Genomic DNA, 27,452 nt, shown 5'->3' with positions numbered 1-27,452 from the left:
CACACCGTGTGTATGTATGCATGTATGCATGTATGTATGTATGTATGTATGTATGTATGTATGTATGTATGTATGTATGGATCATAATGTATTTACTGTTTTATTCATGTTTTCAAGTACTGGTGACAAATCATGCATTCCAATTCTTGCATAGATTGTAATGGACTCGTATGATGTGTGTAAAATACTTTTTTGAATGTTGTACTGATTATGATGAGCTAATGCTAAGCTATTTGCCGGTTATGTGTGGCACCATGTTTGTTTGTCTTCATACAATGCATTCTGGTTTTCACGTAAGCGTCTGTCAGACCCAAGATGTTTTAACAAGGTGTAGTTCTCTCGACTGACTTATGGTGCTTTCAAGACAACTGTGAACTTGGAAAAACACTAGGTAAAATCATGACGTCAATGATCTTCAGGTCGGAATGTCAGAGCTCTAGAAAGAGGCCCGAGTTCCTGAGTTGGAGACTCTTGGGCTCACCAGAGATGTGGTACATTGTACATAAACTAGTCTAGCTGTTAGGTTGCTAACTTATGTTTCGTTTTTTGTCAGCGTCTCACGTCCTGACCCGAGTAAGATGTCATTTTCTATAGTAGAGTAGGTCAGGGTGTGACAGGGGGTGTTTTTGTGTTTTTCTATTTCTATGTTTAAGTTCTAGTTTTTCTATTTCTATGTTGGGATTGTTTGGGTTGTTCTCTAATTGGAGGCAGCTGATCCTCGTTGCCTCTGATTAGAGATCATATTTAAGTAGGGGTTTTTCTTCCTGGGTTTTGTGGGTAGATGTTTTCTGTATGTCACCTGACGGAACTGTTGTCGGTCGTTTTGTTGTTTTTGTTAAAAAGTATATTCATTAAAAGTAAATATGAGCACTCTATACGCTGCGCCTTGGTCCCCTTTATACGACCCCCGTTACAGAACTATCCACCACAACTGGATCAAGCAGCGTGCTCGGGAGGAAATAGATACCTGGTCTCTGAAGGAGAGGCTAGAGAGGGTAAACTGGATGTGGGGCCAAGTAATAGACAGATATAGAAGGCTGTCAGGGAGGCACGAGAGGCTACAGAAACCCAAATCATTTTTTTTGGGGGGGGCACATGGAGCAGTCGGCGGAGCCGAGGAGTAAACCAGAGACAATCCGGGAGAAGAAAGAAAATTTGGAGAAGGGAGAAATGGGAGCGTTATTAAGTTGGTGGAGGACGCACGTGTTTTTCCCAAAGGAACGTGTCGTCAGTTTGGTGCCACCTGAGTCAGCTCCCCGTACTCATCCTGAGAAGTGTGTGGAAGTTCCGGAACAAGTGATACCGGCGATACACACTAGGTCTCCAGTAAGTCTCAACAACCCAGTATGTCCTGTGCCTGCTCCTCGCACTCTCCCTCAAGTGCGTTTCCACAGCCCAGTACGTCCTGTGCCTCCTCCCCGCACTCGACCTGAGGTACGTGTCATCAGCCCGGTGCCACCTGTACCGGTCCCACGCATCAAACCTCCGGTGCACCTCCACAGCCCAGTACGTCCTGTGCCTGCTCCTCGCACTCTCCCTCCAGTGCGCTTCCACAGCCCAGTACATCCTGTGCCTCCTCCCCGCACTCGACCTGAGGTGCGTGTCACCAGTCTGGCATCACCTATGCCAGTCCCACGCATCAGACCTCCAGTGCGCATCCCCAGTCCGGAGCCTCCAGCGGCGCATCCCCTAGTCCGGAGCCTCCAGCGGCGCTCCCCAGTCCGGAGCCTCCAGCGGCGCTCCCCAGTCCGGAGCCTCCAGCGGCGCTCCCCAGTCCGGAACCTCCAGCGGCGGTCCGCAGCCCAGAAACTCCAGTGGCGGACTGCAGCCCAGAACCTCCAGCAATGATCTACAGTCCGGTTCCTTCGACGACGATCCACGGTCCGGTGGTAATAAAGCGGAAGGATTAACGAGTGGAGCGGGGAGTACGCCCAGAACCGGAGCCGCCTCCTATGCTGGAGGTTAAGGTTAGGTGGACTGCATTTGAGCCGCCATAGACAATTATCACCCTTCTTTACCCTTCGGATAGTGTCTTGAACGCACAAACAAAACGCCGCTATTTGGATATAACGATGGATTATTTTGGACCAAACCAACATTTGTTATTGAAGTAGCAGTCCTGGGAGTGCATTCTGACGAAGACAACAAAGGTAATCAAACTTTTGTAATAGTAAATCTGACTTTGGTGAGGGCTAAACTTGGTGGGTGTCTAAATGGCTAGCCGTGATGGCTGGGCTATCTACTGAGAATATTGCAAAATGTGCTTTCACCGAAAAGCTATTTTAAGATCGGACACCTCGATTGCACAAAGGAGTTCTCCATCTATAATTCTTAAAATAATTGTTATGTTTTTTGTGAAGGTCTACACCTGTTGTATTCGGCACATTTGAAGTCCATACCCTGTCAAATAGAACCAATGAATGTTGAACATGATTTTCTGTTAACTAAAGTTTCCGTTGACATCCCAAATGATGACGTTCTAAACCAATTTGTGAGTAGGCAAAATGGAGACTGCATCTCTTTCCCCGTTGTCTCTATTAGAGCTCACAATAAGACCCAGATGCAGACAGCTAGAGTCACAGATGTTTATTGACCCAAACAGGTGACAGGCAAAAAACAGGTCAAAGGCAGTCAGAGGTCCGTAATCCAGGCAGAGTCAGGCAGGTACAGAATGGCAGGCAGGCTTGGGGTCAGGGCAGGCAGAATGTTCAGAACCGGTTAACTAGGGAACAGAACTTGAGAGAGCAGGTAGACGGGAATACATGCTGGTAAGACCTGACAAGACAAACTGGCAACAGACAAACAGAGAACAGAGGTATAAATACTGGGGATAATGAGGAAGATTACTAAGACAGTGCAACCCAGTTAATACATATTGATCCCTCCCAAGCACTACATATGAATCTTAAAATAATAAACATTTAATAAATATTGAAGCAGAAAGTGAATATCCAACGTAGATTGATAATAAAAATACAGAGTCACTTTTTGAAGGTATACTAAAATGAGAACAATGCCTTCCAATATGGAGAAAGTTATCATGTTTGTTTTGTTTTAACCTCTATGGGCTAGGTGGGACGCTTGCGTCCCACCTACTCAACAGCCAGTGTAATCCCGTGGCGCGTTATTCAAATACCTCAAATGCAAAAACTTCAATTTTTCAAACATATGACTATTTTACACCATTTTAAAGACAAGACTCTCGTTAATCTAACCACACTGTCCGATTTCAAAAAGGCTTTACAATGAAAGCAAAACATTAGATTATGTCAGCAGAGTACCCAGCCAGAAATAATCAGACACCCATTTTTCAAGCTAGCATATAATGTCACATAAACCCAAACCACAGCTAAATGCAGTACTAACCTTTGATCTTCATCAGATGACAACCCTAGGACATTATGTTATACAATACATGCATGTTTTGTTCAATCAAGTTCATATTTATATCAAAAACCAGCTTTTTACATTAGCATGTGACGTTCAGAACTAGCATACCCCCCGCAAACATCCGGTGAATTTACAAAAAATTTACTAAATTACTCACGATAAACGTTCACAAAAAGCATAACAATTATTTTAAGAATTATAGATACAGAACTCCTCTATGCACTCGATATGTCCGATTTTAAAATAGCTTTTTGGTGAAAGCACATTTTGCAATATTCTCAGTAGATAGCCCTGCATCACAGGGCTAGCTATTTAGACACCCAGCAAGTTTAGCACTCACCAAAGTCCGATTTACTATAAGAAAAATGTTATTACCTTTGGTGTTCTTCGTCAGAATGCACTCCCTGGACTTCTACTTCAATAACAAATGTTGGTTTGGTTCAAAATAATCCATAGTTATGTCCAAATAGCGGCGTTTTGTTCGTGCGTTCAAGACACTATCCGAATGGTAAAGAAGGGTGACGAGCACGATGCATTTCGTGACAAAAAAATTCTAAATATTCCATTACCGTACTTCGAAGCATGTCAACCGCTGTTTAAAATCAATTTTTATGCCATTTTTCTTGTAAAGTGATAATATTCCGACCGGGAATCTGCGTTTAGTTAAAGTGATAATATTCCGACCAGGAATCTGCGTTTAGGTAAAAAGACGAAAGAAAATAAAGCATGGGGTCGACTCGTGCACGCGGCTAAGCCCATTGTCCTCTGATCGGCCACTTGCCAAAGGCGATAATGTGTTTCAGCCAGGGGCTGCCTCGATATCATTCAGCTTTTTCCCGGGTTCTGAGAGCCTATGGGAGCCGTAGGAAGTGTCACGTTACAGCAAAGATCCTCAGTCTTCAATAAAAAGAGCCAAGATGAACAAGAACTTGTCAGACAGGCCACTTCCTGTTCAGAATCTTCTCAGGTTTTTGCCTGCCATATGAGTTCTGTTATACTCACAGACACCATTCAAACAGTTTTAGAAACTTTAGGGTGTTTTCTATCCAAAGCCAATAATTATATGCATATTCTAGTTTCTGGGCAGTAGTAATAACCAGATTAAATCGGGTACGTTTTTTATCCGGCCGTGTAAATACTGCCCCCTAGCCCTAACAGGTTAAATACTACCCGCAAAACACCAGTCTCAACGTTAACAGTGAAGAGGTGACGCCGGGATGCTGGCCTTCTATGACTACATACACTGCTGAGACTACAGACACTGAGAGACTATAGAGATTCGAGACTAGATACCGTGAAAGTATAGATACTGTAGACCAAGTATTCCCAAACTGGGGTTGTGTGCTGTTGGGGGTACCCAAAATAAAAATGTGATTAACATAAAAAAATATATATACATATATATTTCTTCACATTTTCACAACAGTATATTTCTATTTTCCAACGGGGCTATACATTTGGGTGAGGTTTTTTTCTCGCCTGAGTAGCCTCGTTTCACTGCCAAAAGTAAAATTAAACCATCTAGTGTTCAGCGAAATAACAACACAATGTCAAATACAGGTAGCCTTGTCAAATAATTAACATCCAATCACATTATTAACCATTACTCTCTTGCAGGAAACCTTCACTCTTGCACAGACATTTAGAAACGAAACATGACAATTTGAAAAATAAGCCACAGAGTTTTTTGAGCGAGAAAAAAAGATGACTTTTGAGTAGTAAGACCTGTATAAAAGCAACAGATACCATTAATAAGGGGCTAGACGCGTCTTTATAGGGTGAGCTACTGAGTGGCTAGGACAGGCAAGCCCCATACTATTGTGGAGGACATGCTAGTCACATGCTAATGTAAACTTGATGAAATCGGACAGTGTGGTTAGATTAACGAGAGTCTTGTCTTTAAAATGGTGTAAAATAGTGATATGTTTGAAAAATTGAAGTTTTTGCATTTTTGAGGTTTTTGAATAACGCGCCACGGGATTACACTGGCTGTTACGTAGGTGGGACGATTTGGTACCACCTACCCTAGAGAGGTTAATGAAGCTGCCAGTTGAGGACTTCTGAGGCATCTGTTTCTCAAACTAGACACTAATGTACTTGGGGCCTCCCACTCCTCTTTCTATTTTGGTTAGAGCCAGTTTGCTCTGTTCTGTGAAGGGAGTAGTACACCACGTTGTACGAGATCTTCAGTTTCTTGGCAATTTCACACATGGAATAGCCTTCATTTCTCAAAACAAGAATAGACTGACGAGTTTCAGAAGAAAGGTCTTTGTTTCTAGCCTGTAATCGAACCCACAAATGCTGATGCTCCAGATACTCAACTAGTCCAAAGAAGGCTAGTTGTATTGCTGCTTTAATCAGTACAACAGTTTTCAGCTGTGCTAACATAATTGCAAAAGGGTTTTCTAATGATCAATTAGACTTTTAAAATGATAAACTTGGATTAGCTAACACAACTTGCCCTTGGATCACGGGAGTGATGGTTGCTGATAATGGGCCTCCGTACATAGGGGTACATAGATATTACATTAAAAATCCAGGTAAAATAGTCATTTACAACATTAACAATGTCCACACTGTATTTCTGATCAAATTGATGTTATTTTAATGGACAGAAAATTGTGATTTTCTTTAAAAAATAAGTACATTTCTAAGTGACCCCAAACTTTTGAATGGTAGTGTATATATTTTCCTTCTTTATTATTTTACCCTAACTCTACCACCCCTCCCCTAATTGGAGTAAACTAATGGACAACATAACATATGCTTCCACTTCAAGCTTATACATACATTTCACGGACAGTATATTTTCCAGTTACCTTTTGTTTCTTTTCAATCCCAGCCTTCAGCTACCTTCAAGCCCTCCCATCTATCTCTGATGACCATCCAGTTTTTTCTACTGTGCTGTGTGATGTTTCACAAAAGTTCTGAACCTTTCTATTCTCATAGTTTCTGCAGATTGTAAATGAAAGAAGAACCTTTGCTAAGAGTATTATTATATTATTGATCGATTGACTATGACTAATCAAATCACCCAGCAGTGCTATTTTCAGAGTTCACTCCAAGTAAATGTTGCATTTTTTCTGTGTTACAATTTAATTTAAGACTCTCTCTGTGCTTCTAAAAATGTAATCGAAGTCACTACCGGTGCGGAGAGAGCAACATCACAAGGGATTCAGGGACATACAGAGTAGAAATGTACAAAGGGGGTCAAAGCTCTACAGAAATACTGGCGAATCAACTGTCACCCTCACGTTAGGTCAGAGGTCAGCAAATTACATTAAAGGATTAAGCAATGTCTCCTGTCTCATTTCCTAACAGGGAAGTCTGAGGTTCCGCTGAGTCTTCCTCCAATCACTCAGCGCCATCTCACCAACCAATCACCACTCATAACCAACTGTCCCGCGTCCAAAATGGCACCCTACTCCCAACATAGTGCACTACTTTTAAACAGGTCCCAGAGTAGTGCACTATATACAGAATAGGGTTTCATTTCAAGGGCACACTCCCTCTCTCTGTTTGTGGAGGTTCTAGTGATCCTTGAAGCCATGCATGGGGAAGGGCCATGCGAAGGCCTCCACTCGTTTCCTCAGCTCTGCCATTCCGGCCACTGTCTCTGGGTCCTCTGGCAGAAAGTTCTTGAAGTTTGCGAGCTTCCCTGGAGACGTGAGAAGATGTTTACAACTTCTGTGTAACTTGCTATACTTGGCATCTCTTTGGCCTAGCAAATGAACATAACTTGAACTTCTTCCAGATCACTACAGAAGATGGAGAAACAGTGATTAGAAAGAAACTGACTTTAAATAAAAAATATTAATGAGTGACTGAATCGAAAACAACGACTTCTCTTGTTAAAAAAAAGGTTCTATGTGGCATCGATATGAGTGAGAAACATTTATTTTAGTGTCAAAATTGACTATGAAGTGTAAATAGGATAATTGGTGATAAAAGTCAGTCTCATCCATAACTGAGAATTGGGAGATGGTTAGGAAAACATTTTATGTCATGGAATTAAGGGTACGCCACAGTTTTCCTTGGGTTGGGTTTATTTATATTCTGCCGGCAGCACTCAAATGTAATAATCAATTCAGAGATCGGCTGCACGCGACCCGATTGTAATGCCCGTGGTAAATTTGGTTTGACAAGGGATATCACTATGGGGCTAGTTAGGGACAAATCAGTAAATTACACAATGTACATGGGGAAATAATAAAACATTTAAATGACTCAACCTCAGAATGAACTATAAATTGTAGAAATTCGTATACAAATACAGAAAGAATTTAATGAGAAATACGAGGTGTGAAAATATTGTCCCATTTACTTGTGTAATTTATTGATGGTTCCTAACTAGCCCCACAGTAGTTGTGCGCGGGTCAGCTGTTTGTTTACCTGCAATTGCTAATAACCCATCTGCAACCGCCCGACTATATGTCATAAAGTGAAAATCTGAGGCCTGCACCCGGCCGCACCCGACCCCAATTGACCTGCCAATAAAGAGAATTCACTGTAGGCCATATTTAAGACGGCAGAACGATTTTTTGACAGAGGGTACGGGATTCTTTGTCCGATTTTGATATTTCTGCTTATAATTTCAGACATTTTGGTAGGCTATTTGTGTATAATTAAATACATGCAGCTTCTCTTCAGTCATTATATGTTGCCCTAGAACAGGGTTTCCCAAACTCGGTCCCAGAGCACCCCCGGGTGCACGTTTTTGTTTTTACCCTAGCACTATACAGCTGATTCAAATAATTAAAGCTTGATGATGAGTTGATTATTTGAATCAGCTGTGTAGTGCTAGGGCCAAAACCAAAACGTGCACACCAGAATAATGCCATAAATTTATAGAATTAATGTGTCAATCTAGTTGACAATGGTAAAGTTCTCTCTGTCATCTCTGCTTCTATCGGGAGCAAAGACGTTTAGGGACCGGGAGAAAATGCAATAACTCAGCTACATCAGTTTGACCGATTTTGTAAGGAAATCGAAAGCTGTGTAAATGACCCAACATGTTTCTGATAAGATTTCAGGAGGATCGAAACGGAGGATTAATCAGTCAGTTTAGCGCATCCCAAATCTGCGTGTTTGTACATTATAAATTGTGGCCATGAAAAGGCAAGATGGGGAGACTGATTAGGTTAACTGATTAAGTGCTAATGAGCACTCACCAGTCTTCCTCTTGACGTCAAGGCCGATCTTGAAGCCTTCATCCATGAATTCCACCACCTAGACAAAGTCGGCCTCCTTGAACTGTCTGGAGGTCAGCGCCGGGGCACCTGGGAGTCAGGAACAGGGATGTCAGACAGTGATAACAAGAGTTAGTGAGATCAGGTGTTTTATATATATATAGTAGAACAGGGTTACAGGGTATGCTCATGTTAGATTAGATTATAATCGAATGGTAAACTCCCACCCTCTTGACATTAAATGTGGCGTTCCACAAGGATCGATTGTTGGAACTTTTTTTTATTTTTATGAATAACCTACCAATAATAGTTTTTTGTTGTTGCATACTAAGCTGTTTTTTTATTGAATGGAAAAGTGTTAAAGTAAAGATTCACCAATGTTAAATATCGTATTTGTGCTTCTCTCTGCTACTTTCCATCGATTCCTGGGATAATTTCATGTTTTCATGTGTATCTGAGCAATTCAGCATTCAAGCAAGCAGAAATACAGCTGGTATGATGCGTTTTGTATGTTGTGCTGGTGTGTGACCCACCTAGCCTAAGGCCTCCAGGTGTCAGAGCACTCTTGTCCCAGGGGCAGGTGTTTTTGTTGGCTGTGATGGACACCTTTCTGCTCTGGCCCCATCAATGGCCTCAGGTCCACCAGCACCAGGTGGTTCTCTGTCCCACTTGAGGAGAACAGAAATGGTAAACAGGGAACCGATTAGGAAGTATAGAATAATAGATAACAAGCTCTACTTCTTTCTCAATTTCGTCAGGTGAAGGTGCATAGTTCTCTTTTTTTTGGGTGGCTGAATAAATATACCTTTGTAAATTATAATTTTGGTCTGATAAATTGTTTTGTGTGGGGTTGTGGATGTATGGAGCGAGAGAGACTGCATGGCGTACCTGTTTGTGACAGCCACCCCATGATGGCATGGCTGTGGGTAGCCCCAGTACAGAGAGGGGAACACAGAGAAGTTGATCCTGTCCTCCAAGTCATACTGGATCTCCTTCCCCTTGTCCACAGAACGCACACCCTTATGGTAGAAGTTCAGGCCAGCCCTGGAGAAGAGCAAGAGATACGGACAGCTCAATCTGGAGTTTAGGTTAAGACACATTCAGGTCAGCATCAACTTAAATGACAAAGAGACCCTGGCTAAGAAAGTGTGCACACAGAATCGGAATGGAGCCCATTTCTTTTTGATTCATTGATACTATTCCCATCTGCAAACGCATACCTAGCTCCTCGGAGGGACTTGTGTGTGATGGAGGTGGCCATGTCAGCGCACTCGAAGGGAGACGGGGCAGCCTTCCGAGCCACCCGGCCATTGATGTGGGCCATGTCAGCAAGCAGGTAGGCCTTCACCTCTCTACACAACTGGATGGGTAGGAGAAGAGACAAACATGCAGACAGTGGTAAATACTGTAGGTGAACAGATCAGAAGACAGTTTATCATTGATCACTAAGGATTGGGTATTTTTATTCCCAGCACCACAAAGAAAGAAAACACACAGTTTATATTGCTGATAACATCATATCGAAACAAGGATACAATGAACTTGACTTTTGATAAGGGTTCACACTTTTCATCACAAAAGAGTGAGAATATCCTGTATGGGCTTTCTAAACAAGAAAAGCAACAGCATGGTATCTTTAATAGTGCAATGCCTCTCCCTGTTAATTCTTACTGATAGAGCACCAAACAGTCAATAGATAAAATGTAACTGGTTCCTTGGCAAGCTATATAGAGAATTGATTAAATATGCATTATCATGATTATCTCTCCCCCAATCGCACAATATATCAGCTAAAGAATCAAGCCAGTGGTAGATTTACTAGGAGAGTTAAAATACAGGACGTAGTACAACTTTACTGTAGCCCTACGGAAGAATAGAACGGCCTTATTGATAGTGGAGAGACTGCAGGGGGGGGAAAGAGTAGAAAGTGTGTAAGAGACAGAAAGAGTAAGAGAAAGGGAGCGAAACACCAAACTATATCCCACCTAAAATACAACTAACAGAAACAATAGTAACAGTGTAGTCAACAAGTCGGAAACCAGTGGTGCACCTCTGTAAAGTCTTGGGTTTCTACATAGTGAATGGCAGTAGATTCTCTCAGGAGATTTACATACTGCTCAGCTTTAGGATGTAGTGTGGTGGACTTCGCCATCACAGACATACCTCCTAAATCAATCAATTCCTTTGTCTGACCACTCCCAAAGGGTGCTATACCGTCAAGTGTCTGACAAACAATCAGCAAACCTCCTACCTGTAGAAAAACTATATTCACTAAAACCAAACATTAAATGGACAAACCAAAATGAAGGAATTCAAATTGAACATGGATAATCCTAAAATAACTGTAAAACTTCAATTAAATGCAGTCTCAAATAGCAACGGCACACATTTCAGCAAATAATCAGCAGTTTCAAATAAATGCTGGGTGTAAATGAATTGTTTACGAAGTTATCATGAATTACCATGAGTTGTTTGAGGTTTGTTTGATTCGTTACATTAAATAATTCAGTAATGACTCAAATTGTCAATCATCCGTTTTTAATCGCCAGTAAGAACCTGCTTTGACGGATAACAGTTAAGAACTGCTAGCTAACTGGTAACAACAAAAATAGTCAACTTCGGGAGTATAGAACCCTAAAAATTGGCTGATCTCCCTCTAGTGGCTAAAGTAATAACTGACAAATGCACAGTCAAAGAGAAGAATAATTGTCAAGGAGAAGTCGTTTTTTTATTGTTGGTGGGGCATACTAAGACAAAAGAAAGGTGACAGTATGTAAAAAGCAATTTCTTGAAATGCTGGAAGTGAACTCTGGAATTAAAGAATTAAAACTATGCAAATGAGAAAAAGCTGTGTGCATTTAAGGGGGACTGTACCCGCTGATTTGACCTTGTTTTTTGGCTTGCTCTTCAAGAAATGCTGGCGGCCATGAAAGAAGCCAAAAGCAAGATGGGTTGAAAGTGTGGTTTGATATGGGTGTTTCTTGGGTGTATCCTTGCCACCAAGACACACCCATCCGTCAGAACCTTGACGACAACTGTCAATCACAACAAACAAACCTCCTGCAGGTTGAGATTAGTAACTATCGGCAGATGTATGGTGAAATGCCGGAGGAAGCTTTTAATAGGTCATTAGCCTACTGAGTAATATGACAAGAATGCAATTGCTGAATTTATGTAGTTACATTTTCAAAAATCGAATAAAATGTTGTCACATGCATCATAAACAACAATTGTAGATTAACTGTGAAATGCTTACTTACCCAACAATGGAGAGAAAAATATAAAAATTATAACATGAGGAATAAATACACAATGAGTAACATTAACAAGTAACAAGATATTCTAAAGTAAGTGCTTTGATAACATTCAAATGAAGTAAAAGGTCCATGTAAAATAAACAACCTTTATATAATACCATAGAAGCAGTGTTCTGCTAATATTAACAATGTGCTCCTTTCATCTTTCATTCCCAGCCGATACAGATACTGTGCCTATCGGCATTTTGTCTGGTGTTAACAGGGCTACCTTGGCAAACATGTCAGTGGTCAAACACTCCAGTGTGTTGTCCCCTATACAGCAGGAGTTCCCTGATCCTAGGGTTGGGCAGTATACCGTATTTTACTATATACCAGTATTGCTGCACAGACCGGTTTGGGTTTTTACTTTACCTTCTTTATTTGAATGTTTGGCTTGTTAAATGTGATATGCTGTGTGTAACGCCCATTTTTATACTTTACACTGCTACTTGAGTCCTCCCTCTCTGCTCTCGCTCTCTCTCCATGCCGCTTTCCACACAGACCTAGGGTGCTATAATAGACAGCCTAATTGGTCCATTACATTTTGTTGTAAAGAACGGACAAAGCTTTTTGCTAATGCACTTCACAACCAAAATGACTACTACTTGTACAGTATCTGCTTGGCTGGGAAATTAGCCTACTATTGTATCAAGCCAGGGGTTGTTTTATACAACTTTCACATAACACATATTACCTGTCGCTGAAGCCGTCTGTGTCATCAGGACAGTGTCTCGGGTCACTATCAGAGGCCTCATGGTGGCGTGTCCTTTTTATTGGAGTCGGGGGAGACTCCGGCAACAATGGAGGTGGTGTCACAAGGGTACTTGTGTCACATGACACACTTTTATTCTGAGGCCTTGCTTGCCAAATTGTGAAAATAGCCTTTGCTCCTTCGGGTTGGTCCTGGCATCTGTCCATGACCAGGGGGTCAGTCTGGCACCCAACTGTTCATTTTGTCTAACCGAAAAAAACAGGTAAACGATTATCATCATCCCTCCAATTATAAACATAGCTTGAGAAATAATGTAATCTCATTTGGAAGCTAATTATATGCTTTACAGATGTAGACTGACTAGCTCCATATTGGATTAGTCAGGCCGGTGACCCCGTTACACTATGCAAACAACTAACATGTTTTGATATGGCCCTTGATTGGTTTGAGTTTGTTGCTACTAGTTAATACATTGTTGTAGTCAGACATGAGTTAGCTAGTACCACCATAGTGGCATCCAATATTTAATTGTGCCATAGACATGGCTTGCACCTTGGAGGCTAATGTGACTGTTGTCTAAATTAAACTAACTTAGAGTGGCATGGAAATACGATGGCATTGCTAAAGTAGGCAAATAATTAGTAGGAAACAACTTTGCCACATTATGATGTTGTCAAAATTACTTTAGAGATGTTACTGTTACTAGCAAAGTTCGTCAAAAATAGCTAGCAATGCTAATGTTAACTAGCTAAAATATGGTGGTCCCCTCAATCTTAGTTAGCTGGCTAAAGTCAAAATCATTTGCCTTCTTTTGAAGTGTTATTGAGTTTCCAAGGCAAATTCAAGTTGTATTGAGGTAGGCTAACGTTAGCCAACTAGCTAGTGATAATGATTATGACAATATACATAACCAGCAGTCTACAGTATGATCTATACTTACCACCACTGGGGATCAACCTATTCCTTCGGCAGGGCATGCAAGCCATAATTTACAGCATCCTGCTGGAAGCCTAGGTTCAAAATATACCCATCTTCAACCTAGCTGGAAGCATGCATTGCTTGGTCAATCCTATCAGTGTTGCCAACTCCTCAGTAAGGAAAGTAGCTATTGGCTGTCCTAAAAGTTGCTAGAAGTCTCTAAATGACGTCATCACATAATGTGCATAATTGGCCATGTGCATGTAATTGTGATGGACGCTGTAGGAGAGGAATAACATCGTGGTAGAGACAAAAAGTGAGTAAAAAACACCTTAAATATGTTTAGAACTACAAATGAACTTTCTTCTGTCGATTCTTGTTTTTTTTATGTCACAATTCCAACCCTCCTCCTTTATCCGGGCTTGGGACCGGCAAAAGGGACCCTAAAGAGACACTCTGGCGGAGTTACTTCGTTTTTTATTTTATTTAATTTTTTAGTTTTTAGTTTTTTTGTTTAGTTTTTCCACATTTACAACCCGCCATGAATGTAAGCCAGGGCGGGATCAGCATCAGCACTACACTCAATCATATGACCTACTGAATAGATGAGTCTTCAGTAAAGACTTAAAGGTTGAGACCGAGTCTGCGTCTCTCACATGGGTAGGCAGACCATCCCATAAAAATGGAGCTCTGTAGGAGAAGCCCTGCCTCCAGCTGTTTGCTTAGAAATTCTAGGGACAATAAGGAGGCCTGCGTCTTGTGACCGTAGCATACGTGTAGGTATGTACGGCAGGACCAAATCGGAAAGATAGGTAGGAGCAAGCCCATGTAATGCTTTGTAGGTTAGCAGTAAAACCTTGAAATCAGCCCTTGCCTTAACAGGAAGCCAGTGTAGGGAGGCTAGCACTGGAGTAATATGATACATTTTTGTTGGTTCTAGTCAGGATTCTAGCAGCCGTATTTAGCACTAACTGAAGTTTATTTTGTGCTTTATCCTGGTAGCCGGAAAGTAGAGCATTGCAGTAGTCCAACCTAGAAGTAACAAAAGCATGGATTAATTTTTCTGCATCATTTTTTGACAGAAAGTTTCAGATTTTTGCAATGTTACGTAGATGGAAAAATGCTGTCCTTGGAACAGTCTTGATATGTTCTTCAAAAGAGAGATCAGGGTCCAGAGTAATGCCGAGGTCCTTGACAGTTTTATTTGAGACGACTGTACAACCATCAAGATTAACCTGTTATGGATAGGGGGCAGTATTTTCACGGCCGGATAAAAACCGTACCCGATTTAATCTGTTTATTACTCCTGCCCAGAAACTAGAATATGCATATAATTGTTTGATTTGGATAGAAAACACCCTAAAGTTTCTAAAACTGTTTGAATGGTGTCTGAGTATAACAGAACTCATATGGCAGGCCAAAACCTGAGAAGATTCCAAAAAGGAAGTGCCCTCTCTGACCATTTCTTGGCCTTCTTTAGCCTCTTTATTGAAAACAGAGGATCTCTGCTGTAACATGACATTTTCTAAGGCTCCCATAGGCTCTCAGAAGGCGCCAGAACGTTGAATGATGACTCTGCAGTCCCTGGCTGAAAAACAGTAGCGCATTTGGATAGTGGTCGATCTGAGAGCCCATAGAGGTTAAAGTAAGTGCCTTATTACGTTATAATAGTTTCTGCATGTCGTGTTGTCGTTTCTACTGTAGCATAATATTTTTGTGTATATTCCTTATAACCGCAGACACGTGAGGTAATGTTATTCATTTCATAACCTTTATGATGTTATACTCAATGCTTACGTAGCTAGCTACATTCTATTAGCTCTGGAAAACAATGCTAATTGCATCAGAGAAGTATTAGCATGTGTTGTATTTTGAAGCTACCCTGGCCTTATGACTCCCAAGTGGCGCAGCTGTCTAAGGCACAGTGTCTCAGTGCTAGAGGCGTCACTAGAGACACCCATGTTCATATCCAGACTGTGTTTCTATCAAAGCAAGTACCTCATTACGTTATAATAGTTTCTGTATGTCGTGTTCCACTGTAGCTCACTGTATGTATGGAGCATAATATATTTGTGTATATTCTTTATAACCGCGGACACGCGAGGTAACGTTACTCATTTCATAACCTTTATGGTGTTATATTCAATCGTGCTTATGTTGCTAGCTACATTCTACGATTAGCTCTGTAAAACAATGCTAATTGCGTCAGAGACGTATTGGCTTGTATTTTGAAGCTACCCTGGAAAAATTGAAAAATATCTTCTTATACCACTTGGTTGTTTTCTGAGTGCATTCCACAAAGCTGTTTATCATGTCCGCCTTATCCACTGCCCCCATTTTGAGGTTTTAGTCAAGCACGCAGTCTGGTTTGATTTTTCTCTCTCCTGTCAGGTGGTCCACCTTCCCTGTGGCCGACATGGTTGCTATATGGACAGTAGAAAGGAAAGGACATGGATGTCTTGTTTGTCATGCCACTTTACTGCCAGCTGTTGACATTTCTTATTTCGTATGACGGGTCATTTAGGATGGCAGTAGCATTGTTGAAATGCAGCCATCGCAGCAGAACTAGGAAGCAGTCTTGGGAAAAGAGGGTGGCAAAGAAGGGAGTTGCAAACATAGGACCTGTGCTCCAGTATTCTCTTAGGGAGTTCTTCTTTACTATCCCCATGAGAATGACTGTCACCAGGAAGGTATACATTTCTCTAGTTGTGGTTGTCCTCCCCACTCCTGGCTGCTCTCTCTTCTCCTGTAGCTCCAAGGCATAGCGATTGGTCTCTGCTATGTCTCCCACCAGCTCCTCTGTCCAAAACAACTTGAAGCACTCTGCCCCAGATGGAAATGGCAAGGGGCTTTGCACTCCAGACTGGGACTCAAAGCAAACAGCAGGGCCAGGAGGGGTGAAATGGCTGGCAGCCTTCCAGCTACCACAGAACTCCTGTACTTCATCCACTGTCAGTCTGCTCCATCACCACCAGCATCTTCAAAGGGAACTGGGACTTTGTCAGTGGACAAGGGGTCCTCAGATTCAGTGTTCTCAATTGTTGGGGGGGCAGCTCCTCACTGTCACGGTCAGAATCTGATTCCTGACTTTCAGACTCATTGTCAGAATTTTTTTTAAATCTCCAGAAGTTGTCTCCTTTTGAAAGACATTGCTAATGCTACAGCTTAGCTCACCAGCTACATACATAAACAACAACACTGAATGGCTGAGAGTGGGAGTAAGAGGTTACGTGATTGACTGCCTGCACGCGCCATTTGTATCAATAAATCACTATCAGAAAATGTTTTGTGTGGTAATTATTGATATATTTACTGTTTTATTCACATGTTTTTCAATTACTGGTGATAAATCATGCATTCCGATTCTTGCATAGATTGTAATGGGCATCTGTGTGTAAAATACATTTTTTGAAGGTTGTACTGATTATGATGAGCTAAGCTAATTCCAGCTATGTGTGAAGCCATGTTTGTTGACATACAATGCATTCTGGGTTTCACGTAATCTTCTGTCGGACCAAAGATGTTATAACAAAATGAGGTAAGGGTTCACTCATTTTTTGAGAACTTCAGGAAGTGAATGGTGGGATGTGAACGATGGTAGACGACACACCCCTTCAACATGCATACTGTTAACAGACCAAACTCATCTTGTCTTCTATTATCTTTGGTTTCTGTGAGGAAAAAAAGCATGTCTGTGCGCTGAAACTAATCATCGTCGGATTACTTTCGATTTCTAGAAAGTGTTTTACTCAATTATTTAGATCAATGGTGAGCTCACCCGTGATGTGATTAATTATACATAGTAATTGCTATTAGCTAATTCATATTGTAGTTTGTCAGCCGAGAGTTAGAAAATATGACCGCTTGTGTTGCGTCAATCTTTCCTCAGTTAGCGCTAGGACAACTGTAGTCTACATTTTTCCGATTTGGATGATTGTGTTAAGCTATAAATACTTCTGTGAATATCTGAACATTGCATCCAAAAATAAACTGCTCACATTCTGGACATAACTTTGTAAGGACTGTGTTTATGTAAATCGTTTCTGAAAAAAAGTGTGGCCAGCTCAAATGCTGATTGTTGCGTCATTCGAAACTGGCTATTCTAAATAAGCGTTCTAATCACACGGGTGTGATCATATGCTTCAGGGACCACTGTAGAACGATCACACCTGTGTGATGGTATGTGTGAAAGGATTAAATTCTCTGACAACAGCTCTGGTGGACATTCCCGCAGTCAGGATGCCAATTGCATGCTCCCTCAAAACGTGAGACACATGTGGCATTGTGTTGTGTCACAAAACGGCACATTTTAGAGTGGCCTTTTATTGTCCCCAGCACAAGGTGCACTTATGTAATGATCATTCTGTTTAATCAACTTCTTGATGTGCCACACCTGTCAGGTGGATGGATTATCTTTTGAGAGAAATAAGCTTTTTGTGTGTATGGAACATTTCTGGGATATTTTATTTCACCTCATGAAACATGTTACCAACACTTTACATGTTGCATTTATATTTTTGTTCAGTATATGTTTTCCCCTTTCTCTAATCAACATTATTTAATTATTTACTGTTATTGCTGATGTCATCTCACTTCGCTTTAGCATCCGTGGCCTTGTCATTCATGCTATAACATCTAATCTGAAAGAGAGAGAGAGAAGACCAAGAAAGAAAGAGAGATGAGAGATATAGAAGACCGACAGAGAAGACAGAAAGCGCGAGAGAGACAGAGAGGTAGTAAAAGAAAGTGTCTGTACCTTCATAAAGCGAGCATAGTCAATGACGCATGCATAGGCGCTGGTACCTAAAATGATCACCTTGGGCCGGAAGAGACGGGCAGTCACTTCCAGCTGGTTGTAGTCAGTGAGTCATATGGCAGGCTGGTGAGAGGGAGGAAAGGAGAGAGGGCAAGAGAGATGGAGGGCAAGTGTGAGAGATGGAGGGAAAAAGGGATGAACAAGTACAAACACCTGTTCGAGACTGAAGCTTTACAGCTAAATGAGGGAGTGAGAAACCTATGCATACAGGCAGAATGCACTGAAAAGGTATACATTTCTCCATATCGGTCCCATTCAATTGTCATCAACCCCAAAGCTTTGCACCTACAGCTTCCTAAGGACAGGGAAACGTGCTTTATTTAGACAGAGGAATAATCTCCCATCTCTAGATCCCTCCTCACTCCATTAAGGTGGTGTCTCTCTCTCACACACACACACACACCGCCCCTCACTACATCAAGGTAAAGATCATTTTGAGGATGGAGGACAGAGAGAATAGGACAAAGTGGTGTGAGTGAGAAAGTAGGATAGAGTGGTCCCTGCCGGCCAGCATGTTGATTTCCTATTATCTCTCCTACAGTGGGGGCCTGCCCATTCATCCATCACACAGACACACACGCAGAGTAGAGGAGACACACACACCATTGATCACATCCCCATCACAACACACTCGGATAGACACACACACACCCAAACTTTGCACACACTGGAGCGCAGACACACACATACACACCAAAGCCTTGATCAGCACAACACACTACATTAATCACCTGCAGTGATTCCCCTAAGATTTTTTTCAGCAGAGATGGCAAAGGTAGCACCACTGCACTGTAGGGAGATGAGGAACAAGCAGTGGCTGTGGGTCTCATTCGCACCCCTGCTCGCTCTGTTTACTACAAAAGTAGTAACTTGTCACTCTGATATCAGAGGGATATTGTGGGATTTTGGATATTAAGCCTTTTTTCTACTTATCTAGACTCAGATTAATTCATGGATACCATTTTTATGTCTCTGTGTGCAATTTGAAGGAAGTTGAAAGTAGTTTCGCGAGCCATTGCTAACTACTAGTGTTACCAAAATGACTGGAAGTCTACAGGAACAGCCTGTCATTGCAGTAACACTAGTTAGCAACTTCCTTCCAACTGCATGCAAAAGCATAAAAATTGTATCCATAAGTTCATCTGACTCTGAGTAAGTAAAGAAAGGGCTTAATTACCAAAATCTCGCACATCTCTGCAGAAATATTAATATACAAAACATTTGCAACGGTGACCCGCCGGCAGTAAATAAAAATATAGGGGAAACACTAACCTGAACACTACACAGGCCAGAAGAACTGTCACAGTGGTCGTAAAGAAAGGACCAAGGCGCAGCGGGAATGTGTATACTTATCTTCTTCTTTATTAAAGAAATGAAACAAAACACTTGAACAAAAACAACAACAAAGAAACAGTCCTGTGAGGCACACAGCTACACATAGAACAACTACCCACAAAAACCCATGAAAAAACACCCCTACTAAATAGGACCGACCTTCAATTAGAGGCAACGAGGAACAGCTGCCTCCAATTGAAGGTCAACCCAATAAACTAAACATAGAAATAGAATAACTAGACACAGACATAGAAATAGACTAACATAGAACATTAACCAAAAAAAAACGAAACACATAAAACAAACACCCCCTGCCACGTCCTGACCAAACTTACAATAACAAATAGCCCCTTTACTGGTCAGGACGTGACAAGAACAGTTATCAGGAAAATATCAGGAATAGATACAAACCAGTAAGTGCTCAATGAGACAGAACTAAGTACAGCACTGACCAATATGAACCAGTAAAATAGATCTAACAGGGCAGAGTAGGATATCTACTGTTAATGTCTATTATATTATATCAGTGACGAGTAGCATTTATAGTAGTAATACTGCGACTACGGATGAGGAGAAGTAAGGCCATGAATGTTCCCCACTAGCGTAGCAGACGTGAAATGTGAGCAGTGAGGGTGCGAGGGTGTATAGATCAGAGAGTGTGGACACTGGACAGGGTTACATTAGGGCTCTCAATTCATCTTTCTCAAATCATATTGGAGGAAAGGATCCAAGGTCCCGTCCCTCAGACCTTCTCCCCCAAAGGGACGGAGGTGAGGAGAGAGGACACAAGCAATCGAGGAAAGGCAAATTGAGAAAAAAACCTAGTAACCTGGGGTGGGGCTAGAGAGGGTCTCTACTTGCATTGAGCTTGTAGGGCAGGGACTCAAAATAGATAGAGGTAGCAGAGATCCTGTTCATGTCAGACATATAACCATGGGTCAGACTGCAGAAGGACAACAACAACAACGTGTTAGGCATCATGACATTAGGTTATTTGGTATATATTTACATAACATGTTGTAACTTACAATAAGTGTAATGTATACACAATATTTTTTTCTTAATATACGTTGTCCATGTCATCTAAATTAACAAGACAATATCTTTGAAAAAATATGGAACACAGTATGATAGTAAAAGATACACTGACTACCACTAACTCAGTATCACGTTTCAGGCAAGACGCAAACGCAGACTGTGTTGAAGTAACAATGTTTAATACAGCAATGGGCCCGCAAACGACAGGTCAAGTCAGGCACGGGTCGGTAATCCAGAGTAGTGGCAAAGGCACAGGACGGCAGGCAGGCAGAGTGGTCAGGCAGGCGGGCTCAGAGTCAAGACAAAATATATAAAATAATCAAAGTGGGTACAAAACAGGTCGCGTACCAACACACAAGTTGCACAAACATACAATCAAACAATCTCCGACAAGGACATGAGGGGAAACAGAGGGTTAAATACACAGCATGTAATTGATGGGATTGGAAACAGGTGTGAAGGAAGACAAGACAAAACCAATGAAAAATGGATCAGTGATGGTTAGACTTCTGCGCTGGAGCCGCGCGTCGGGGGGGTGCTGTCATGACTTCCACTGAAGTCGGTCCCTCACCTTGTTCGACCGCCGAAAACCGCCCGAACAAGGTGAGGGACCGACTTCAGTGGAAGTCATAACACCCCCCCCCCGACGCGCGGCTCCAGCGCAGGGCGATCCGGATTGAGACGGTGGAAATCTCACAGCATGGAAGGATCCAACACGTCCTCCACCGGAACCCACCAGCATCTCTCCTCCGGACCATACCCCTCCCAGTCCACGAGGTACAGAAGGCACCTCGCCCGATGTCTCGAATCCAGTATGGATCGAACGTAGTACTCCGGTGCCCCCTCGATGTCCAGAGGGGGTGGAGGAACCTCCCGTACCTCAGACTCCTGGAGTGGGCCAGCCACCACCGGCCTGAGGAGAGACACATGGAACGAGGGGTTTATGCGGTAATCGGGGGGAAGCTGTAACCTGTAACATACCTTGTTCACTCTCCTCAGGACTATAAATGGCCCCACAAACCGCGGACCCAGCATCCGACAGGGCAGGCGGAGGGGCAGGTTTCGGGTCGAGAGCCAGACCCTGTCTTCCGGTGCGAACACCGGGTCCTCACTGCGGTGACGGTCTGCGGCAACTTTCTGGCGCAGTACGGCGCGCTGAAGGTGGACATGGGCGGCGTCCCATGTTTCTTCCGCGCGCCGGAACCAGTCATCCACCGCAGGAGCCTCGGTCTGACTCTGATGCCAAGGGGTCAGAACCGGCTGATACCCCAAAACACACTGGAAGGGAGACAGGTTAGTGGAGGAGTGGCGGAGCGAGTTCTGGGCCATCTCTGCCCAGGGCACGAACGCCGCCCACTCCTCCGGCCGGTCCTGGCAATAAGACCTCAAAAACCTACCCACATCCTGCCCGTTACTCTCGGGGTGAAAACCTGAGGTAAGGCTAACCGAATCCCCCAGACGTTCCATGAACGCCTTCCAGACCCTTGACGTGAACTGGGGACCCCGGTCAGAAACTATATCCTCAGGCATCCCGTAGTGCCGGAAGACGTGTGTAAACAGAGCCTCTGCAGTTTGTAGAGCCGTAGGGAGACCGTGCAAAGGGAGGAGACGACAGGACTTAGAAAAACGATCCACAATGACCAGGATCGTGGTGTTACCCTGTGAAGGTGGAAGATCGAATAGGAAATCCACCAACAGGTGCGACCACGGCCGTTGTGTAACGGGTAAGGGTTGTAACTTACCTCTGGGCAGGTGTCTAGGAGCCTTGCACTGGGCGCACACCGAGCAGGAGGAAACATAAACCCTCACGTCCTTAGCCAAGGTGGGCCACCAGTACTTCCCGCACCGTCCGACCGATCCCAGGATGACCAGAGGAGGGTGACGTGTGGGCCCAATAGATCAGCCGGGCCAAGGACAGCAGACGGAACATACAGACGCCCAGCTGGACACTGAGGGGGAGCGGGCTCTGCACGTGATGCCCGGGCAATGTCCGCATCCAGCTCCCACACTACCGGCGCCACCAAACAAGAGGCGGGGAGTATGGGAGTGGGATCCATGGGCCGCTCCTCTGTGTCATACAGCCGGGACAATGCGTCTGCCTTAACGTTCTGGGAGCCTGGTCTGTAAGAAAGGGTAAACACAAAACGGGTGGAAAACATGGCCCACCTTGCCTGCGAGGGTTCAGTCTCCTCGCCGCCCGGATGTACTCCAGATTGCGGTGGTCAGTCCAGAAGAGAAAAGGGTGTCTAGCCCCATCAAGCCAATGTCTCCATGCCTTCAGGGCTTGACAACAGCCAACAACTCCCGGTCCCCCACGTCATAGTTTTGCGCCGCCGGGCTGAGCTTCTTCGAGAAGAAGGCACAAGGGCGAGCTTCGGTAGCGTACCCGAGCGCTGAGAGAAAGCAGCTCCTATCCCAGCCTCGGACGTGTCCACGTCCACTATGAACGCCAAAGAGGGATCCGGATAGGCCAGCACGGGAGCCGAGGTAAACAAAGCCCTCGGGTGACTGAAAGCCCTGTCCGCCTCAGCTGTCCACTGCAAGCGCACCGGGCTCCCCTTCAGCAGTGAAGTAATGGGAGCCGCTACCTGACCAAAACCCCGGATAAACCTCCGGTAGTAGTTGGCAAACCCAAAGAATCGCTGCACCTCCTTTACTGTGGTGGGAGTCGGCCAATTACGCACGGCTGCAATGCGGTCACTCTCCATCTCCACCCCTGATGTGAAAATGCGATACCCTAGGAAGGAGACTGTCTGTTGGAAGAACAGGCATTTCTCAGCCTTGACGTACAGGTCATGCTCCAACAGGCGACCAAGCACTTTGCGCACCAGGGACACATGCTCTGCGCGTGTAGTGGAGTATTTCAAAATGTCATCAATATACACCGCTACACCCTGCCCGTGCAGGTCCCTGGAAATCTTGTCTACAAAAGCTTGGAAGACTGATGGCGCAGTCATCAACCGTACGGCATGACAAGGTGCTCATAGTGCGTAGAGGTGGTACTGAAAGCCATCTTCCACTTGTCTCCCTCTCGGATACGCACCAGATTGTAAGCGCTCCTGAGATCTAGTTTGGTGAAAGCGCGCCCCGTGCATTGACTCTATCGCTGTAGCTATGAGTGGTAGCGGGTAACTATACCTCACCATGATCTGATTTAGACCCCGGTAGTCAATACACGGACGCAGACCTCCCTCCTTCTTCTTCACAAAAAATAAACTCTAGGAGACGGGCGAAGTGGAGGACCAAATGTACCCCTGACGCAGGGATTCAGAGACATATGTTTCCATAGCCTCCGTCTCTGCTTGTGAGAGGGGATACACGTGACTCCTGGGAAGTGCAGCATCTACCAGGAGATCAATCGCACAATCGCCCCGTCGATGAGATGGTAATTGAGTCGCCTTCTTTTTAGAGAAGGCGAGAGCCAAATCTGCATATTCAGGGGGAATGCGCACGGTGGAGACCTGGTCTGGACTCTCCAACGTAGTAGCACCAACGGAAACCCCTAAACACCTACCTGAGCACTCTCGCGACCACCCCGTGAGAGTCCTCTGTAGCAAAGAAACAGTGGGGTTATGACAAGCTAACCAGGGTAGGCCCAGCACCACAGGAAACGCAGGAGAGTCTTATAAGGAAAAATACTAATTTTCTCCGTGTGACCCCCCTGCGTCACCATGCCCAAAGGAGCGGGGACCTCCCTAATTAACCCTGACCCTAATGGTCGACTACCTAAGGCGTGAACGGGGAAGGGCACATCCACGGGAACAATGGGGGTCCCTAAACTATGAGTTAACCTGTTGGGGCTCGGGGGCAGTATTGAGACATTTTGAAAAAAATATGTGCCCATTTTTAACTGCCTCCTACACCAACTCAGAAGCTAGGATATGCATATTATTAACACATTCGGATAGAAAACACTCTGAATTTTCTAAAACAGTTTGAATGGTGTCTGTAAGTATAACAAAACTCATATTGCAGGCAAAAACCTGTGAAAAATAGATCAAAAAAAATGTGGATTTTGTGACTGTACTATTTAGTGTCATTGTTTTATAGATACCATAGTGAGAAAGGATTCATTTCGCAACACCTACGGCTTCCACTAGATGTCAACGATCTTTATAAAGTTGTTTGAAGCGTCTATGATAAACAGAGAGCAAATTAGAATCCAAGGAAGTTGACATGTCATCACTTCATTTTTTGCGCCTGCGCATAAATCTGAGAGACGTGAGTTTGTCATCATTTTTTATCTAGACATAGGATAGGTTGTGTGAAAATATTACTGATGTTTAACGTTAAAAATGGACCAAAAGATTAATGCTAAACAACATTTGACATGTTTGAACGAACATAAATAGATTATTTACTAGGTTTTTTTAGCTTTTCGGCGTGATTTTACCAGCCCCACACCACGTTTTGTGGGAGCATAATGAACGCTAAGTACTTGGTGTTATTTGGACATAAATTATGAACTTTGTCAAAAGAAACCACATTTGTTCCGGACCTGGAATGCCTTCCGGACCTGGGATCCTGCCTTCTGATGGAGATAATCAAAGGTAAGGGGGTATTTACAATGTTATTATCGATTTTAGATGATGCTAACTGTATAGCATAGCCTGTTGTTCTTAGCATAGCACCCCGTTTATTGCAAAATGTGATTTCCCAGTAAAGTTATTTTGAGATCTGGCCATTCGGTAGCAATTACGAGATGATAATATATTATTCTTTGAATGACAATATTATAATTTACCAATGTTTTCGAATAGTAATTTTGTTATGTTCACCGGAAGCATTTCAGAGAAGAAAAAATCTGAATTTCACGCTACTGTAAAATGCTGTTTTTGGATATAAATATGAACTTGATGGAACAAAAAATGCATGTATTGTATAACATAATGTCCTAGGAGTGTCATCTGATGGAGATTGACAAACGTTAGTGCATAATTCAAGCTGGTTTCTGCTTTTGGTGATGCCTGACCTTGAATTGAAAATGGATGTTTGTACTTTTGTGGCTATGTACTGTCCTAACATAATCTAACTTTATGCTTTTGCCGTAAAGCCTCTTTGAAAATCGAACAATGTGGTTAGATTAAGGAGATGTTTATCATTTAAATTGTGTAAAATAGTTGATTGTTTGAGAAATTGAAATTATTAGATTTTTGATGTTTTGAATTTCCAGCCTTGTTAGCAATCCCGGCTCGGGGTTCATTGCTAACCTGTAGCCCCAACAGGCTAACGCTCTATCAATGAAATTCCCAGCCGCGCTTGAATCTACGAGCGCCTTATGCTGGGAATGCGGGGAAAACTCAGGAAAAGTGACAGACAAACATATGTGCAACAGAGGACTGGGTGAGAATGGTGCCAGCTCACCTGGGGTGATGCCAGAGCGCCCTGCCTGCTGCCACGATTCCCAGAGGAACCAACCCGGCACCGGCCAGCAGTGTGACCTGTGCACAAGCAAAAACCCCTCCGGTCTCCCTGCGCACCGCCCCTCCTAGCTCCATGGGTATTGGAGAGGGGTTGCGGGAGGATGGAACCACCAGACCCCGATCTGGACATCCGTGAGTAGCCAGCAGGTTGTCCAGCCGGATGGACAGGTCCACCAGCTGGTCGAAAGTGAGGGTGGTGTCGCCTGCAGGCCAGCTCCAGACGGACGTCCTCGCGCAGACTTCAGCGGTAGTGGTCGATCAGGGCCCTGTTGTTCCATCCCGCGCCGGCAGCCAGGGTTCTAAACTCCAGGGAAAACTCCTGGGTGCTCCTCATCTCCTGCCCCAGATGGTAGAGGCGCTCACCCGCCACTCTGCCCTCGGGCGGATGGTCGAAGACTGCCCGGAAACGGCGAGTGAACTCCTCAAAATGGTCAACGCCGCATCTCCCTCTGTCCACACGGCGTTGGCCCACTCCAGGGCTTTCCCGGTGAGGCACGAGACGAGGGCGGACACCCTCTCATGGTCCGATGGAGCTGGGTGGACTGTGGCCAGATAGAGGTTTAGTTGGAGGAGGAAACCCTGGCAGTTGGCAGCACTCCAGTCGTACTCCTGTGGCAAGGAGAGACGGATCCCACTGGGCTCAGGCGGAAAAGGGGCGCTCAGGGGAGACGCCGGTTGTGCTGGTGGAGGCGCTGGAAGAACTCCCTGTCTCTCCCAGCGGTCCATTGTCTGGACAACGCGATCCATGGCGGCGCCCAGATGGTGAAGCATAGCCGCATGCTCCTGGACGTGCTCCTCCACCTCCATGGCCGGGGTACCTTCTCCTGCTGACTCCATATTTTAGGTCGGAGATTCTGTAAAGGGTGTGTGTTGGTGGCAGGGAAGTCAGGCGCAGGAGAACGAACTTGGTATAAATGGAGTCGTTTAATAAAAGTTAACAAAACTCCAAAAACCAAAATATATAAACTAATCAAAGTGGGTATAAAACCCGTCGCGCACCAAAACATAACTTGCACAAACATACAATCAAACAATCTCCGACAAGGACATGAGGGGAAACAGAGGGTTAAATACACAACATGTAATTTATGGGATTGGAAACAGGTGTGAAAGAAGACAAAACCAATGGAAAATGAAAAATGGATCAGTGATGGCTAGAAGGTTGGTGACGTCGACCGCCGAACACCGCCCGAACAAGGAGAGGGACCGACTTCGGCGGAAGTCGTGACAGTGGAATTTCTTTCCTTCTTAATTAATGCATTTGAGCCAATCATTTGTGTTGTGACAAGGTAGGGGTGGTATACAAAAGATAGCCCTATTTGGTAAAATACCAAG

General features: G+C 43.8%; 1 pseudogene; it reads right to left on the bottom strand.

Annotated features, from left to right (window-relative positions):
• Positions 1–6,905: 6,905 nt before the first annotated feature.
• The window catches only part of LOC106582600 (serine hydroxymethyltransferase, mitochondrial-like), a 35,882-nt pseudogene continuing 15,335 nt past the window's right edge, over positions 6,906–27,452 (bottom strand).

The sequence above is a fragment of the Salmo salar genome, chromosome ssa22 (genome assembly GCF_905237065.1).
Source record: "Salmo salar chromosome ssa22, Ssal_v3.1, whole genome shotgun sequence".
Taxonomy (NCBI): domain Eukaryota; kingdom Metazoa; phylum Chordata; class Actinopteri; order Salmoniformes; family Salmonidae; genus Salmo; species Salmo salar.
Note: the sequence above shows the minus strand (reverse complement) of the source record. Positions and strands in the feature narration are given on the sequence as shown.